Source organism: Sapajus apella, unplaced genomic scaffold, assembly GCF_009761245.1.
Source record: "Sapajus apella isolate SASKATOON/1434 unplaced genomic scaffold, GSC_monkey_1.0 scaffold5, whole genome shotgun sequence".
NCBI lineage: Eukaryota > Metazoa > Chordata > Mammalia > Primates > Cebidae > Sapajus > Sapajus apella.
In genome coordinates, this window is record NW_022436945.1 from 11,419,321 (window position 1) to 11,434,151 (window position 14,831).

General features: G+C 35.8%; 1 protein-coding gene and 1 long non-coding RNA gene across 3 annotated transcripts in view; both read right to left on the bottom strand.

Moving 5' to 3' along the window:
• Nucleotides 1-13,480, bottom strand: part of LOC116545367 — a 17,081-nt gene extending 3,601 nt beyond the window's left edge. The window contains exons 1-2 of the long non-coding RNA XR_004266295.1: nucleotides 8,803-13,480; nucleotides 4,167-4,169 (exon numbers count right to left, since the gene is read on the bottom strand). This is a non-coding gene — a long non-coding RNA (uncharacterized LOC116545367). The remainder of the gene's footprint in view (nucleotides 1-4,166; nucleotides 4,170-8,802) is intronic.
• KCNIP4 (potassium voltage-gated channel interacting protein 4) overlaps nucleotides 1-14,831 on the bottom strand; it is a 1,204,862-nt gene that overhangs the window by 1,070,914 nt on the left and 119,117 nt on the right. The gene's annotated exons all lie outside the window — the stretch shown is intronic.

The window sequence follows — 14,831 nt, forward strand, 5'->3', positions numbered from 1 at the left end:
CTTAATAAATAGTAAATATATATTCTTTTATGATTATCTTAATATTTTTTCTCTCTTACTTCATTGTGAGAATATAGTATATAAAACACATAACATACAGAATATGTGTTGATCACTGTTTATGTCATCTGCAAGGCTTCCAGTCAACAGTAGACTATTAGTAGTTAAGTTTTGTGGGGAGTCAAAACTTATGTATAGATTTTTCATCTGCATTGGGGAGTGGCACCGCCAACTCCTACACTGTTCAAAGGTAAACTGTATATGAAATGGATGGCTAGCCTTAAATGCTGTGTGAGGAACACATTAATGATAATATTCAAATGTTGGAATTCTGTCCTGGTTTATTGTTTTTGATGAACATGATTCCATTAGCTCCAAATCTGTAATTTTGGGGATGATTCCCTCATCTACTCTGCACTCAACACTAGAAGAGAGGAGCTACAAAAGCTCTGCTAGAACTTTCAAGGAGAGAGTGGATCTGAGAAGAAACTCTCTAAGGTGGAGAAATCCTGACACACCATTCCAGGCTTCACAGCTCAAATATTTCAAAAAAAAAATATATATATATATATAATATAATACATACATATATATTATATATTATATATATAATATATATTATATTTAATATATTATATATATGTTTTCTCAGTAGAGCAATAAAGTCTATAACAAATTGCTCTGGATTTGAAAGCATTTTGTGATCATTAACTTTATGTGTCAACTTGACTGGGCTGTGGGATGCCCAGATAGCTGGTAAAACACTATTTCTGGTGTGTCGGTGAAGGTGTTTCCAGAATAAATTAGCATTTGAGTAAACAGACTGTAAAGAAGTTCACCTTCACCACTGTGGGAAGGCATTATTCATTCCGTTAACGGCTTGGAGAGGACAAAAAAGTGGAGGAACGGCAAATTCACTTTCTCTCTTGAGCTGAAACATCTACCTTGTCCTGCTCTTGGACATCAGAGCTCCTACTTCTCAAGCCTTCAGACTTAAGGGCTTACACCAGGGCCCCTAACCCCAACCTTGGCTCTCAGGGCTTTGATTCAAATTGAGTTACACCACTGGACTTCCATTCTTCAGGTTGCAGATGGCAGATTGTAAAATTTCTCCACCTCCATAATACATGGTCTAATTCCCATAATGCCTAAATTTAACACACACATACACTATTAATTTCTCTGGAGAACCCTAATATGCATAGGTTCACCTAAAACATTTTTAATGTAAGTATCTAATCTTTCCAGGCTTCATCATGCATTCCTGGGCAGTTATCTAGTGTAGTGCATGATACAAGAAACTAATTGTGTTATTTTGCATATACCTAATAGGTTTACAGCATCTACAGTTTCCTTATTTAAACCAAAGGAAGTTTAATTCCTTTTTGTTATTTAACTTTATTCATGAACTTTACACACCCCAAATGCTACTCTAATGATCTGCACTTTCAGTCATAGGTTTATTTAATCTGTAGAGCATCTCTAGCAGGTCAAAATTATATTCAGCTTTTTGGATTCACAAGGGAATTAATGAGATCAGGGGCCTGCCTGGTTAGAATTGACATCCCAGAAAGAAGTAAGGCATTAATCCAATTATCATGAAGATCATGTCATTGCCTCCTATGTTTAGAACATGTGTCATTCTTTGAGGGTATGGTAAATGGCAGCAACATTTTACAAGCAAAGTCTCCAGAGTCTCCATTTAGACCATTCATTGGGAAGGGTCAGGGTTAGATCATCAAGTGGACAGGGTTAGGTCATCAGGTGGACAGAAGAAGACACTATGAAGGCTGAACAAGAGGGGACTGAGACCAATGGATACCACTGAGCCTGTTAGGAAAGGAGGATGAAGATAAGAAGAAAAGAATCGTTTACCACCACATGTCTACTATGTGATCTCATTATCCTATCAAGTACATAAAACAAGGACAATGCATAGAAATATTAAATAGCACAAAATCATAAAACTGGTAAGAGATTACAACTCCAAGAAGCGTGATCTCTCCTCAAAATCTTTATCAGCTCCTCCTCCCCACAACCCTCCCACCTTCTTTTTGGCCAAACCTCTTAAAAACCAGAGAAAATTTATCTTAGTACCCACATATTTTTGATGAGAAGAAGGACTATTTTTAGAGATGACTGGCTAATAGTAAAGCAAGCATATTTCCCAAAGAGAGGAAATGGACTCCCTTATATATCAGACCCCAAAGACAAAAAAAACTCTTGAGTGAGTAAGAGTCTGAATGAGGTAAACAAATTCAGAAAGCTGTGCTCATCACAACGTAGGGAAGGTAAATACAGGTTTTGTTATCTTTTAATACCAACTATTCAGTTAACAAGAAAATATTTTTTAGCTCAAACATATTCCATTCCCACTTTACTCTTAATGTAAGGGCCAGAGGAGGCGTTAGTACCACTTCAACAAACAGAGAGACATTTACTAGATGCTTGACTTGAGCCCTCTGGCTAGAAAACATGTGGCAAAAGTAACACAAATGAGGGAATCAGGGATTCCTTAGTAAACAGCAACACATGTCAGATTTACAATACTTTAAAAAGCTAAGATCAAACATGCTATTCAATCCTACTTAGATAAGCTGCCTCCATTTCCAAGGTTAAAGATGGATAAAAGTAAAACCCAACATCTGGTTATTGGATGAACTCCCTCTGCCATTATTTGCCATAGGGCACATGGTGCTCTGTAAGGATTTGGGTGGAATAGTGAAGGAATATTTTGGACTTTAATTATGTCACAGTTCAGATCTAAAAAAAGCTTCTAAGCTAATGAAATAAAATACATAACAATATAATGCTATTCAGGCGTTTTCAATAAAACCTTGCCTCTTATAATCCCACTTCCGGACTACTGTACCTGCAGCAAAACTCAAGAGAAGTGGGTAGGATTCGCTTAGCCTTCCACCCACGTTGTGATGGGAGCTACTCATATATATGACCACTGAATTTAAACAGTAAATAGCTGGAGAAAGAAGAGATAAAACAGTCTTAAAGACAGATCTGAGTGGCATATATTTTTTTTCTCTTCCTTCCTGTAAGGCTAAATGAATGCAGTATGTGTGATTTGATGAAGAAAAGGAATGTGTGGCATGACATGAGGAAGGTATAGCTAGCATGATGCTGACATCACTTAAACTAGGCCCATGAAAGAGTGTTCCAAGAAAGCTGCAAAATATGTCTTAACCAACGCAGGCAAGACCTCGGGAAAAGCCCTTGTCGTGGTTGCAAATGAGGCAAAATGGCAGTTAATAGTGGAGGTTGCCCTGAAATGTTTCCACAAACATCCTTACTGTTTGATGAGCTATACCAATTCTTCAGTGAATAAAGTTAAGCTGGAATACTTATAAGTAATCATGTGCTGGATAAATTCCCACATTTGGCTCAAGAAAAATATCTTTAGGTATCCCATATACCAGACAAATTGGTATATCCACAATAACTATTTTCAAGAAAATAAAAATTAATGCATCTAGCTCTACAAAAAGAGGCTACTTTAAGATTATCATTACCCTTTATTACTGAATTTTTTCCCTTAAGATGAATACTATTACCCAGACTACTAACAGTGTATTAATTATTAACATCATCCTTTGAGAATCTAAGAAAATAAGCATTGCATTAAAAACAATACTGCTCTTTTATAATACCCTCTAGAACAAATGTAATGGTGGGAATTCAGACACAGATATTTAAATTAATACCCTAGATATTACAGAGAATGCCAGAAAGTAAATGCAAGATTTCTGTATGCCAGAAACTCATATCATAGCTGGGAAAACAAGACAAACTATTAAAATGTAAACAATAGAAGATAATACCATGAGCTATCAGCTGTCAAGATGTTGGGCTAGTTATTAAATGTCAGGATCCATAAGAGTTGTTGAGCTAAATATCATACTTGTACATACATGAAGCTGTAGTAAAATGAATCTCAATCCACAAACTCAAATTGCAAAAACTAAGTCCATTTCTTTATTTTCTTAAAACCAGTTTAAATTTGACTCTGTTCTAGCATCACACCATATGACAGAAAAATCAGCCACAAGAACATACAAAGATCATACAAAGATCCCAGGCTCTTACACAATGCTAAGGAATTGGGTACTTTTCCTACTTTTCAGTAAGACTATTGGTCAAAGTCATTGGTTTACCTGCTGTCTCACCCAGGATAAGCTTATGTACAGCCAGAAACTCTGATGTTTCTGTGTAATCCTTGGGATACACAGAATCCTTGGGATTCCTAGGCCAGGATCCAGGCTTTCACATTAAATGTGGGATACAGGATTCCTGTACCTGTACCTAGGTCCAGTCTTCTGTGCCATACTCAGGATAAATACTGTGCCTAACTCCAGCTTGCTTAGATGCCCCATGAGGCTACATCTTCTAACAGCTTCCAACTTTTGCAGACTTTGCAATAATCTGCAAAGGTTCCCAATACTCCTGTAATACTGAAAACCTCTGGATTTTTCCAATCTGGAAAGAAAAAAAAAAGTCCCTTTCATTTATCTCTACTTTCCCTTTTTAGAATAATTCATATCACCTCTGCAACAAATCCAAGCTTTTACAGAAAAAAACAAGAGTTTAAGTTTCCAGCATCAAACAGCTTCTATTTTCTGTCTTGCAAAATCTCCAAAGTGAGAACCTAGCTACCTGGTTGAAAGTGGAAAAAATGCATTTTAAGAAGAACAAATAGTGTTAATAACACAAATGAAAATTTTTTTACCACAGATTTTCCTGCTACCAACAACACAAAGTTATTTAATAATGTTTACAACACCTAAACAAATATATAGGTAAGATAAAATCACCTATCTTTCAACAAGAAGTTGTTACCATTTTGGATAAAAACTTTGCAGAAACTTGCCCAATGGTGACTAACTTTGAATTGTAACACAAGTAAAGCAATTTGAGGACAGAGATCCAGTTATCAAGAGTAGAAAACCATAAAGAAACATAAATAAATGAAGAGTATAGACAAGAAAAACAGGCAAACAAATGCAAATATAATAACACAGTTGCACCAAAAAGCCCTTTAAAATAAATGATATACATTTCAAAAATGTAAAAAATATTACCAGAGCATAAACTTTACCACATCAAATACAGTAAAGTATAATAGGAGGCAGGAAGTCTCCCCTTTAGACCTTTGTGATTTATCCTTCATTTGATGAGCACTTACTGCAAAAACAGAAAAGCTCCCTGAAAGAGTTGCATGAATCACTTTTGCCAGTTTCTGCATAAAGGTAGAATCATTCATGTCCTAGATTTGTGCCAGCTCTGAATTAAATATGATACCAAAATTACCTGTCAAAATGCATTGTCTCCTATCCAGATAATGTGTTAAGTGTTTTACATGAATCAGTTCATGCAATAGCCAGAGAAATTCTGTCATGCCAGTTTTTTCTTCTATCATTATTTAACAGATGAGGAAACCAAGGCTCTAAGAAGATAAGTCAGGACTTTGAGGTCACATTGCTAGTGACTGGGAATCGTGAGGTTCTAATTTACATATTTTTAATCTAATCTTTTCTATGACCCTAAATCAAAGGGATATTTGAGCAAAAATACTAATCCAAAACCTTAGTGAAATCTGACTGATATGGTTTGGCTGTGTCTTCACCCAAATCTCATCTTAAATTGAAGCTGCCACAATTCCCAATGCCAAGGGAGGGACGGAGTGTGAGGTAATTGAATCACAGGGGTGGGTCTTTCTCATGCTCATCTTGTGATAGTGAATAAGTTTCACCAGATCTCATGGTTTTACAAAGGGTAGTTCCCCTGCACAAGCTCTCTCTTGCCTGCCACCATGTAAGATGTCCCTTGCTCTTCCACCATGATTGTGATGCCTCCCCAGAGATGTGGAATTGTAAGTCAATTAAACCTCTTTCCTTTATAAATTACCAGGTCTTGAGCATGTCTTTATCAGCAGGGTGAGAGCAGATTAATATACTGATGTACTTTCTAGGTGTCAAAGGAACTGGCTGAGTCTCATAAAAGCAAAAGGCTAAAGAGGGCCATTTTCAGACTCACACGCTTCTAAGGAAAGGAGGGACATGAATTTGACCAAGCTTCAAAAGTCAGATTACTACCTTCAGAATAAGAGGGCAGGTGACATTTCCTCCAGGTATATGATGTGGCTTTCTCAGTGTTCAGTTCCACAGGATATAACATCCTGATATGACAGAGACAATTAAAATTTACATGGAACTTGTTTCCATAAAACTAAGGAGTAAGCCTGGGCTTTAACGATCTTACCCAGGCAACGTGAGATTGTTACGTTGGCATCATATCTTCCTTTTTAAGGTCATTTTTCAACAACTTTATAGAGTTTCTGGGAGTCAGGTAAAGTAAGCAAAAGTACTAGACACCCAATAGAACCATTATACATATTATGCCTGCTATTAATTCATTTAAAAGTTATATATGAGGATCGTGTACACTGAGTTAAGGTGGACTCTAAAGCCATCCGCCTTGATGAATCTCAACTCAACCACCAACTGGCCAGCTCTTCTTAAGAAAGTTACTTTGCCTATCTGTGTGAGCCCCAGTCTCATCTGTAAAAAGGGAATAAAAATCATCTTTTGTGAGAATCAAGTGTGCTGATGTAAAATGAAAATGATAATGTAAAATGAAGGTACCAGTAGGGATTGTTATGAAGAAAAAATGTGATAACATATGAAAAAACTCTTAGAATGTTAAAGTAAGTTAGGTACCGCTATTAGTCAATATCAATAATTACCAATACCACCACCACCATCATCACTCTTAGTACCCTTATCACTAAAGATGATTAGAGGTCTAAGAGTTATGAAGTTCACAGAGCTTTCAAACAAGATAAAAGGGAAAAAAAGCAAAAAGACCTCAAGCTTTCACATTTATAGCATAATTATTTCCTGTGGGTGTGCAGACTGACATCTACAAGTACATACCAAGATAGGAAAAAAAATCGCTATGTTTTTGTTATCATTTGATATAAACTGGATGCAAATTATCCTGTTTGTAAAGCCAATTTCCATTCTCATAAAAGTACTGCCTGTAAAAATATTATTCTAGTAAACTTTTTAAATGAGAAACAGAGTTCATGAAGTCTCTTATTCAGATTTCTCCAAGCCAGCACATTATCTTCTCCCCATTAAAGAGCTTTAGGCCATCTGTCCTATCTAGACTACCAGCTGGTATGATCTCCAGAAATATTTCTCAATTGTAGGTACTAATTGGGTTTTTCCATATGTACAAATTGTAGATTAACTGTATTTACCAATAAAAAATTTTAAATTCAATTTCATCTTTGTGGCAGGTGACTTGATTTTAATAATGAGGGTGAATCTCACAGACAGGTCCTTTGGGATGGTTGAAATGTTTCTATTATCAAAGCTATTGCTTGTGATAACGCTGGGACATTTTTCCTTATACAAAATCAAAGTCAGAATTAAGAACTCATTTAAAAGAGCAACTGTAACAGAAGCAACTACAGGTTTAGAAGTTATAATGACATCACCAGAAGAATGGACACCACAAAAAATGTACCCTAACATCCTGTACATAATGATGTTATACAAAACACAATGGCTCTCCAAGATAAAATTAACCATTTCTAGCTAGGATTAAACATAACTCGTAAAAAAATGGACATTTAATTAAACATTATGAATTCAACAACTAAGCTGTAATATAACTCATCTTTGTAAGGGAGACACTCAAAAAGAAGAGAAAGGGTAAGAACCTTAAAAAGTGAAATCATTACCCCATCAAATCAAATGTCTAAAGAAAAAGATAACGCAGGATCACCAGGGGAACTTCAAAAGCCAAGTCAAAGAGCTTTAGACTTGCAGTCAGTTTTCTTAGAGTCAGTTGCTCACATCTCTATGGCATTCTCTCCCTCCCTTCTCCCAGTACACAGTACCACCTTTGTTCTCCCTTTAACCCTGAAACTGGGAAATCTCTTACTGTTTTCTCATCTTCCTGCCATCCTCTGATAAGGATTTCTTATGAGGACCTGTGTTTGCTCATCACAGGTGATATCCACACCCCACCCCTTTAAATGTAAGTTGACCCCAAAGCTTTCCTTAGGAATATTCTATGCCTGACTTTTAAATCAGGTAGCAAATCACTTTAAAGCTGCCCAATCTGGGAGCAAATTGCTTGGGTTCAGATCTTGGCTCTGTCACTACCAAATTGACCTTGAGCAATGGGTTTGACCTCACTGCTCTTAGTTTCCTTAGCTATAAATTGAGGATCATGACAATAGCATTTAGCCTTAAAAGCTGTTGTGAGAATTAATTAATTAGTGCATGTAAAGCTCTTAGAAAAAACATTTCATAGATGCGCTTGATAGATGTGAGCTCTTATTTTCGTGCCTCTAATGTTGACCCTGTGCTCTCTTCTGCTGGTTCCTTTGTTCTTATTGCCCTTCATTCCAATTCCACAATTAACAACCCTGCTCATCCTTCAAGGCCCAGAACTGTTGCCAGTTCTTCCACCATATGCCCCTCAGCTTCTCACTCAAAAAGCATCAATCCCTGTTCTGAAATGCCCTGTGGGTAACCCAAAATGCTGCTTCATATTTTCTACCTTATACTTCAGAGATGCATGTTCATACTTGTCATGTTGATGTGTTTTTATGTTTCTAGAGAGTAAGTGCTGTGTTTGTGTTTCCCACTGGCCTTCTCCAATTGAAAACCCCTGATACATACACGGTACATCTGAGCTGTTCAGTTTAGTAGCCACTAGTGATGTATGGATTTTAAACAAATGAAAATGAAATTAATAATTCAGCTCTTCAGTCACCCTAGCCAAATTTTAAATGCTCAACAGCTACATGTGAGTGTTGGCTACTATGCAGCACAGATATAGAACATTTCCATAACCACAGAAACTTCTGTGGGATACTGCTGCAATAGATAATACTTGAATAAATGTTTTTTAAATCCCCTCAATATTTTAGAAATGTGATTCTCTTAGAAACTTTCTATCTCATCAGAGCTTTAGTCAAAAAAATGCTGAAAAATGAAAATAAGATTTAGGTCATCAAGATAATTCATTCTGTAAGACTAATAAAACAAAACAAAACATTTTTTTAAATTCTATAAATAGGGAAATAGTGAGGGAACCAGGAAGCAGTTTTACATTGCAGCTAGGCAAACAGCTTACAACATACAAAAGACATCTCACCCTTTCAGAATAAAAGAAACTGCCTTCTCTGTGGTTCTATCATCACCAGACTTACAGCCATAGCTATTTCATGCAAAATTCTCACTCGGATTTCTAAATTTCTTCATAACGTTTCAATTAGAGTCTTTCCAGGAAATTAAAAATAAAAACTACATATTTTCTTTGCACTGACATTAGGTGAGGTTAAAACCCTGCAAAGGCTTCCTGTTGCACTTAGAATCAAGTCAAAGCCTTTTGGAACGTTTCTGAGTTTCATCTGTCACCACCCTCTTTGTTACCTGCTGGCGTGCAGCCATGCTGGCTGTCTTTCAGTTCAGGGAAACAGGCAGGTCCCCGCCCCTCCCCGCCAACACAGTTCACAACATGAGCTGTACAACACACACTGTGCAAGCCAGATTTCTTCAGTCTTCACCTTGATTTTCAATTCCTCAGAGCTGTCTTGCCTGACTAGCCCTCCAGGACCTTGTTATTTTCCTTCGTGTGTAGCATGATGCTTGTTGTTTACCTGTTTATTGTCTATATCCTGCAATCGACATTAAGTTTGGTGAATGCCAGGAGTACACTTTTATTTCCCACTATTTACCCAGCATCTTAAGTTGCAGTGGCTAGATACTTAGCACATGTTTATTAAATGAAAAAAAAAGAAAAGCAGAATCTCAGATAATTAGCTCTGCTGGAGGAAATAATTTAATTATTTTTATGTTTTAAAAAGGAATTTTAAGTTAACTTCTTTCTGTGATTGCCTTTATGTCTGCTGTGGGGGAAAGGAAAGAGTGAAGACAAAAAGTTCAGTTGGCTTAATTTGGTTTAATTTTGAAAATATCTCCTAAAACTATCAAATGTATCCTTTGTTCAAATTTATAAAGTTTAAGAGATATTTACATATTGTTAGGAAATTATGAGGCGGTTCTTTTTGGTGTGCAATGTGAGATTGGTCTCTTTTAGGGAAATAGTGAACCAAGATTTAATCTTAAATATTCATTAAATTTAATGGCTTAAAATACTGGAGCAATGCCCAGATGGAAAATGGCAAGATATTTAAGATTGCTATAGCTATCTAAATGTCCTCTGAGTACTTTTTAAAAAGCATTTTCATTAAAAATAATGAATTGTTTCACTCTGTTAGTTTGAATGGGTTAGAAAGTTAAGGAAATAAAATAAGGCAGACATACCAAGAAAATATCAAATGATCATAAAAAATTAGGTATCTTCTTGAACTTATTTTTGCTCTGTCAAATCACATCACATATCTATGTAATAAACAATATACAGTATAATAAAGTATTTTAAATGATACTAGATTATAAGATATATATACATACATACACTCACATACATACAGGAAGTACTGTAAACTTGATTTCCTATATTTGTTGACCCACATGCAGAACTTGTTTATCTGTAGTCAAATAACACTTTTTTGAAAAGAAGTCAATTGGATGTATACAAATTTGGAGAAGCATTTAAGTTATGCAAAACCATACAAATTATGGTCCCTGAATTCAGCTGAACAAAATACACAAATTACCACCACAGTGCATTAATTCTGTGATCTTTCTCTACCATTTTAATTTGTAAGTCAAGTTGTGACCTAAATCTAATGCAATTTTAGAACTGGAATGGGCTTTAGAAAGGTTCGGATGATTTGTTTATTTTGCTATGCTGATAATTTCACATTTGCATCATAATTAGATTTCTCTAAGTTCACTGACATTTCAGTTGGCTTCAATGATCATTAATTTTTTTCCTTTAATCTATATTTGGGTCATGCTCATAGGGAGGCTCATATGCAAAGAAACCATCAGAAAATGCCTGATTTCCACATTCTACGGCCATCCTACTTTGAGCCACTGAGGTTGAAAATAATTTTCGTTTTTAACTAAACATTATGCAACTGATAACCGAACACTTTTATCACTGATAACTGAACATCGGGCATATTCATTTTTGGAAGACACTGAAACATATTTTCAGCTGTGTTATGCAATTCATACTGAGTACCTTGTTGTACCTTATTGCTATTTGAGGAAAAGACAGTTTTAATTTATATCTCCTAATAATAAAATGAAGTTCTCAGTGTTAACAATTGTTAATTAGTGAAAATTCACCCTTCTTTAATTTCTACATGATATATATAGAAGCCACTGTTACTCAGGTGGTTAGATACCCGAGGTAGATAAACTGACCTGCTGGCAGTTGTCTCGTGTGTCTTGACCGACTATAAAGCAAGAGTTTAAAGCAAAACATGGAGGCACCTTTCAGTTCCCAATCTCTGACTTTAAGACCAAAGCGTCCTCCTGTAGATGTCATTGAGGCACAAAAGATTCCCATGAAATATAGTTTTAAGGTCACTGATTTTTTTTCCACCATAACATTAAAGAGGATACATTTCATTGGGGAAAAAGAAGTCAGAGCCATTCCATTTAAAAATAAATCAAATCACTTTTCAGAAGTGTTACCTGTAGTTTAAATTGAACAGGAAAATTTTACAACTTTAAATAGTGGCTGAAGCTTAGTATTATATAGAATTTTAAAATTAGTCACAGAATTAGCAAACCTGAGAATGTATATTACGAAAATGTTCTACTGGGCTGAGTAAGTTCTTAATTGTAGAGTGGAATATGTGGTTAGATAAATGGAAGTATCTCAATTTCAGGCTTTCTTGTGAATCGTCACAACCTCACTATTACCTGGTTGTCAATAATGATGTTAGATGAATGAATGAATGAATGAATGAATGAGTACTTGAAGTCTCATCAGTTGTCCACATTGTTCTATAATTGTAATAAACCTCATATTTAAAACATTTAAATTTAAAATTTTATACATTATTTATTAGCCTCCTATAATGTGTCACAATGAGACAATTTTACTTAAATAGTGATGACTACTACTTTTCCCTTGGAAGACAACATCTTTTCTAACTCACATTTTTACAGGGCTTTTCCATAGGAGAAGCACATGTGACAAATTCAGCAAGATGAGGCTCTAATGTTAATGTTTACAAAATAAAACACAGGTGCAAAGAAGATGTTGCCAGCTTATCTTGCTTCCATTCTACAATCCACAAAATAAAGTAAGCATTGCCTCTGCATCAGGATTATGCATGAATTCATCAGGATTTTTACTTGGCATCCTTGCATGTGGTTTAAGAGAAATACTGATATTGTTTTCACAGGACATAAAATAGAACAGATATTTTCCATTTTCATTATGCTTTCAGAAAATTAAATGGCAAAGAGCATACCAGGAATCTGTTATGAGATGATAAAATTGTGTAATTAACCAGTCTCCAGAGGCAGAGCTGTTCTCCAGAAGTCTTTTTGAGGTTTCCTAAGGGAAAGACCTTTTTCCCCTCTGGGATTTTATTAGGACAAATCCAGAGCCTGAACCCAATAATCCAACAAGCAGATATAGCCACAGGGTACTAATCCAAAATGTCATCCAGGACTCAATGATAATATTATCCAAAAACAAATGTATTATTTCTATACCTAAATTTATTTCTTGTTAGTTTCTAACCATATATTCATCTAGTGGTTTGTTCCATGGTACACTGGTAGTTTTCATGGGATTACAATGAAAAGATTGTAAAGTGGTAGAGATTATTTGCCCAGCAGATGGTTTATGTATATTAAAACAGATATTAATAAGATTTTACAAAAGAAAATATAAGCTCATTACCAGTACAATGTATACATTAAAATATTTACACAATAATTTTTACATAAATATTTGGCAAAAGAGCTAAACTTAAATATAATTTTCCTGATTATTTAGACACAGCATACATATCCCTTAAAATAAAAATATCTAATTTGCCATTTCTCTATCTCAGCTTCTTTCTTTTCTGAAATCCACAATGTTCAAAATTGATAAGAAAGATCTTTCATACCAGAGCTACTTCTGACTTCATAGAAAGCATATTATCAATTATAGCAGTACTTTGCCATTTTGTAACACACAGGTTAACAAACTTTTAAAATATTATTTAAGTTTATTTACATAAAAGACATTTTATTACATGGTTAAACCAGAGTTTCAACTTAAGTTTATGCTACAGGTTAAAGAAAACTACGTATTATGATTCCATTTTTTTAAAAATAAATCATAAAATTTCAAAGAAATAACAAGCTTTCAATAGCTGCATTCTCCTTGTCCAAACATACATGTGCATGCCATTTTTGTTGTTTTAAAAAACACTACAGTCCTTCTAGACCTTTTACATTAAAACACACTGATACATTTTTTACGAAAAGATCTTGGTCCCTATCCCAAATACACTAAATCAGAATAGGGTGGCCGGGCGCGGTGGCTCACGCCTATAATCCCAGCACTTTGGGAGCCCGAGGTGGGCGGATCACGAGGTCAAGAGATCGACACCATTCTCGCCGTGATGAAACCCCATATCTACTAAAAATACAAAAATTAGCCGGGTGTGGTGGCACGTGCCTGTAGTCCCAGCTACTTGGGAGGCTGAGGCAGAAGAATCGCTTGAACCCAGGAGGCGGAGGTTGCAGTGAGCGAGATCATGCCATTGCACTCCAGCCTGGCGACAGAGCAAGACTCCGTCTCAAAAAATAAATAAATAAATAAAAATAAGAATAGGGTCAGGAAAGGATGCTGGAATTTACACATCAATGATCATACAGGGTGTTTCAATACCTCCAAATGCTTCTAACCTTCAAGTTGCTCCTGTTATTCCTGGATATAGGCCAAACTAATGTTGGGAGGAACTTAGTTTATAGTTTAATTTTTAAACAAATGTGAGAATGACTACTCAACTGAGAATTCAAGCTAAAAAGATAGAAAAGCAGTCAATGACTAAACTTTTAAATTACTTCCCAGCTTGAGATCGTAATTCTAAAAAATTGATTTTTAGGAATCCCTTTTAGTAAATTATGAAAAAAAAATGACTATCGATTTTTCCCATTCCTATATAAATACCCCTCTACGATGCAGCTTTGCAGCTCCTCCCACTACGTGGTGGAATGTTTATCTCTACCTCTGGGTATCCGTCTTTGGCCAGGTGACATATTTTGGCTAACAGGACGTTAGTGAACGCAACAGAACAGAGTGGATAAGAGCTTATGTAACGGGACTTGCTGCTTTTTATGTTTAGCTACCATTCGAAGAAGCCTGGGTTAGCCTGCCAGGGAAACAACCATCTTCACAAAACACCGTTTAACAGTGAGAAGAGACCTGACCTAACCAACTCCATCTTGCTTCTAACCTCCAAGCCGCTCCTGTTACTCCTGGACACAGGCCAAACTAACATTGCAAGGAACTTGGTTTATAGTTTAATTTTGAAACAAAAATAATAATAGCCATTTCCAGAAACAAATCCTCTTCTTACCTGGGGAGCAGACTGCCTTTGCAGGACTAACAAATTAGAACGACATTAGAAATTATGGTTTAGTAGTCATACATTCAGAGGCCACAGAATTCTCAACCTACAAAATTGCTCCTAGAGGTAAAATCACTATTGTAAAACCTAAGATTGGTGCTCAAGGTATTTTTCAGACCCTGCACTCTGATGCACCAGCTGCCACCACCCAGACTGGTAATCTGGCTCAACCAATTCTGTGATCCCACTCAGAACAGAAGACAGCAAGAAAAATCCACTTGGACCCCCCTATGATTTC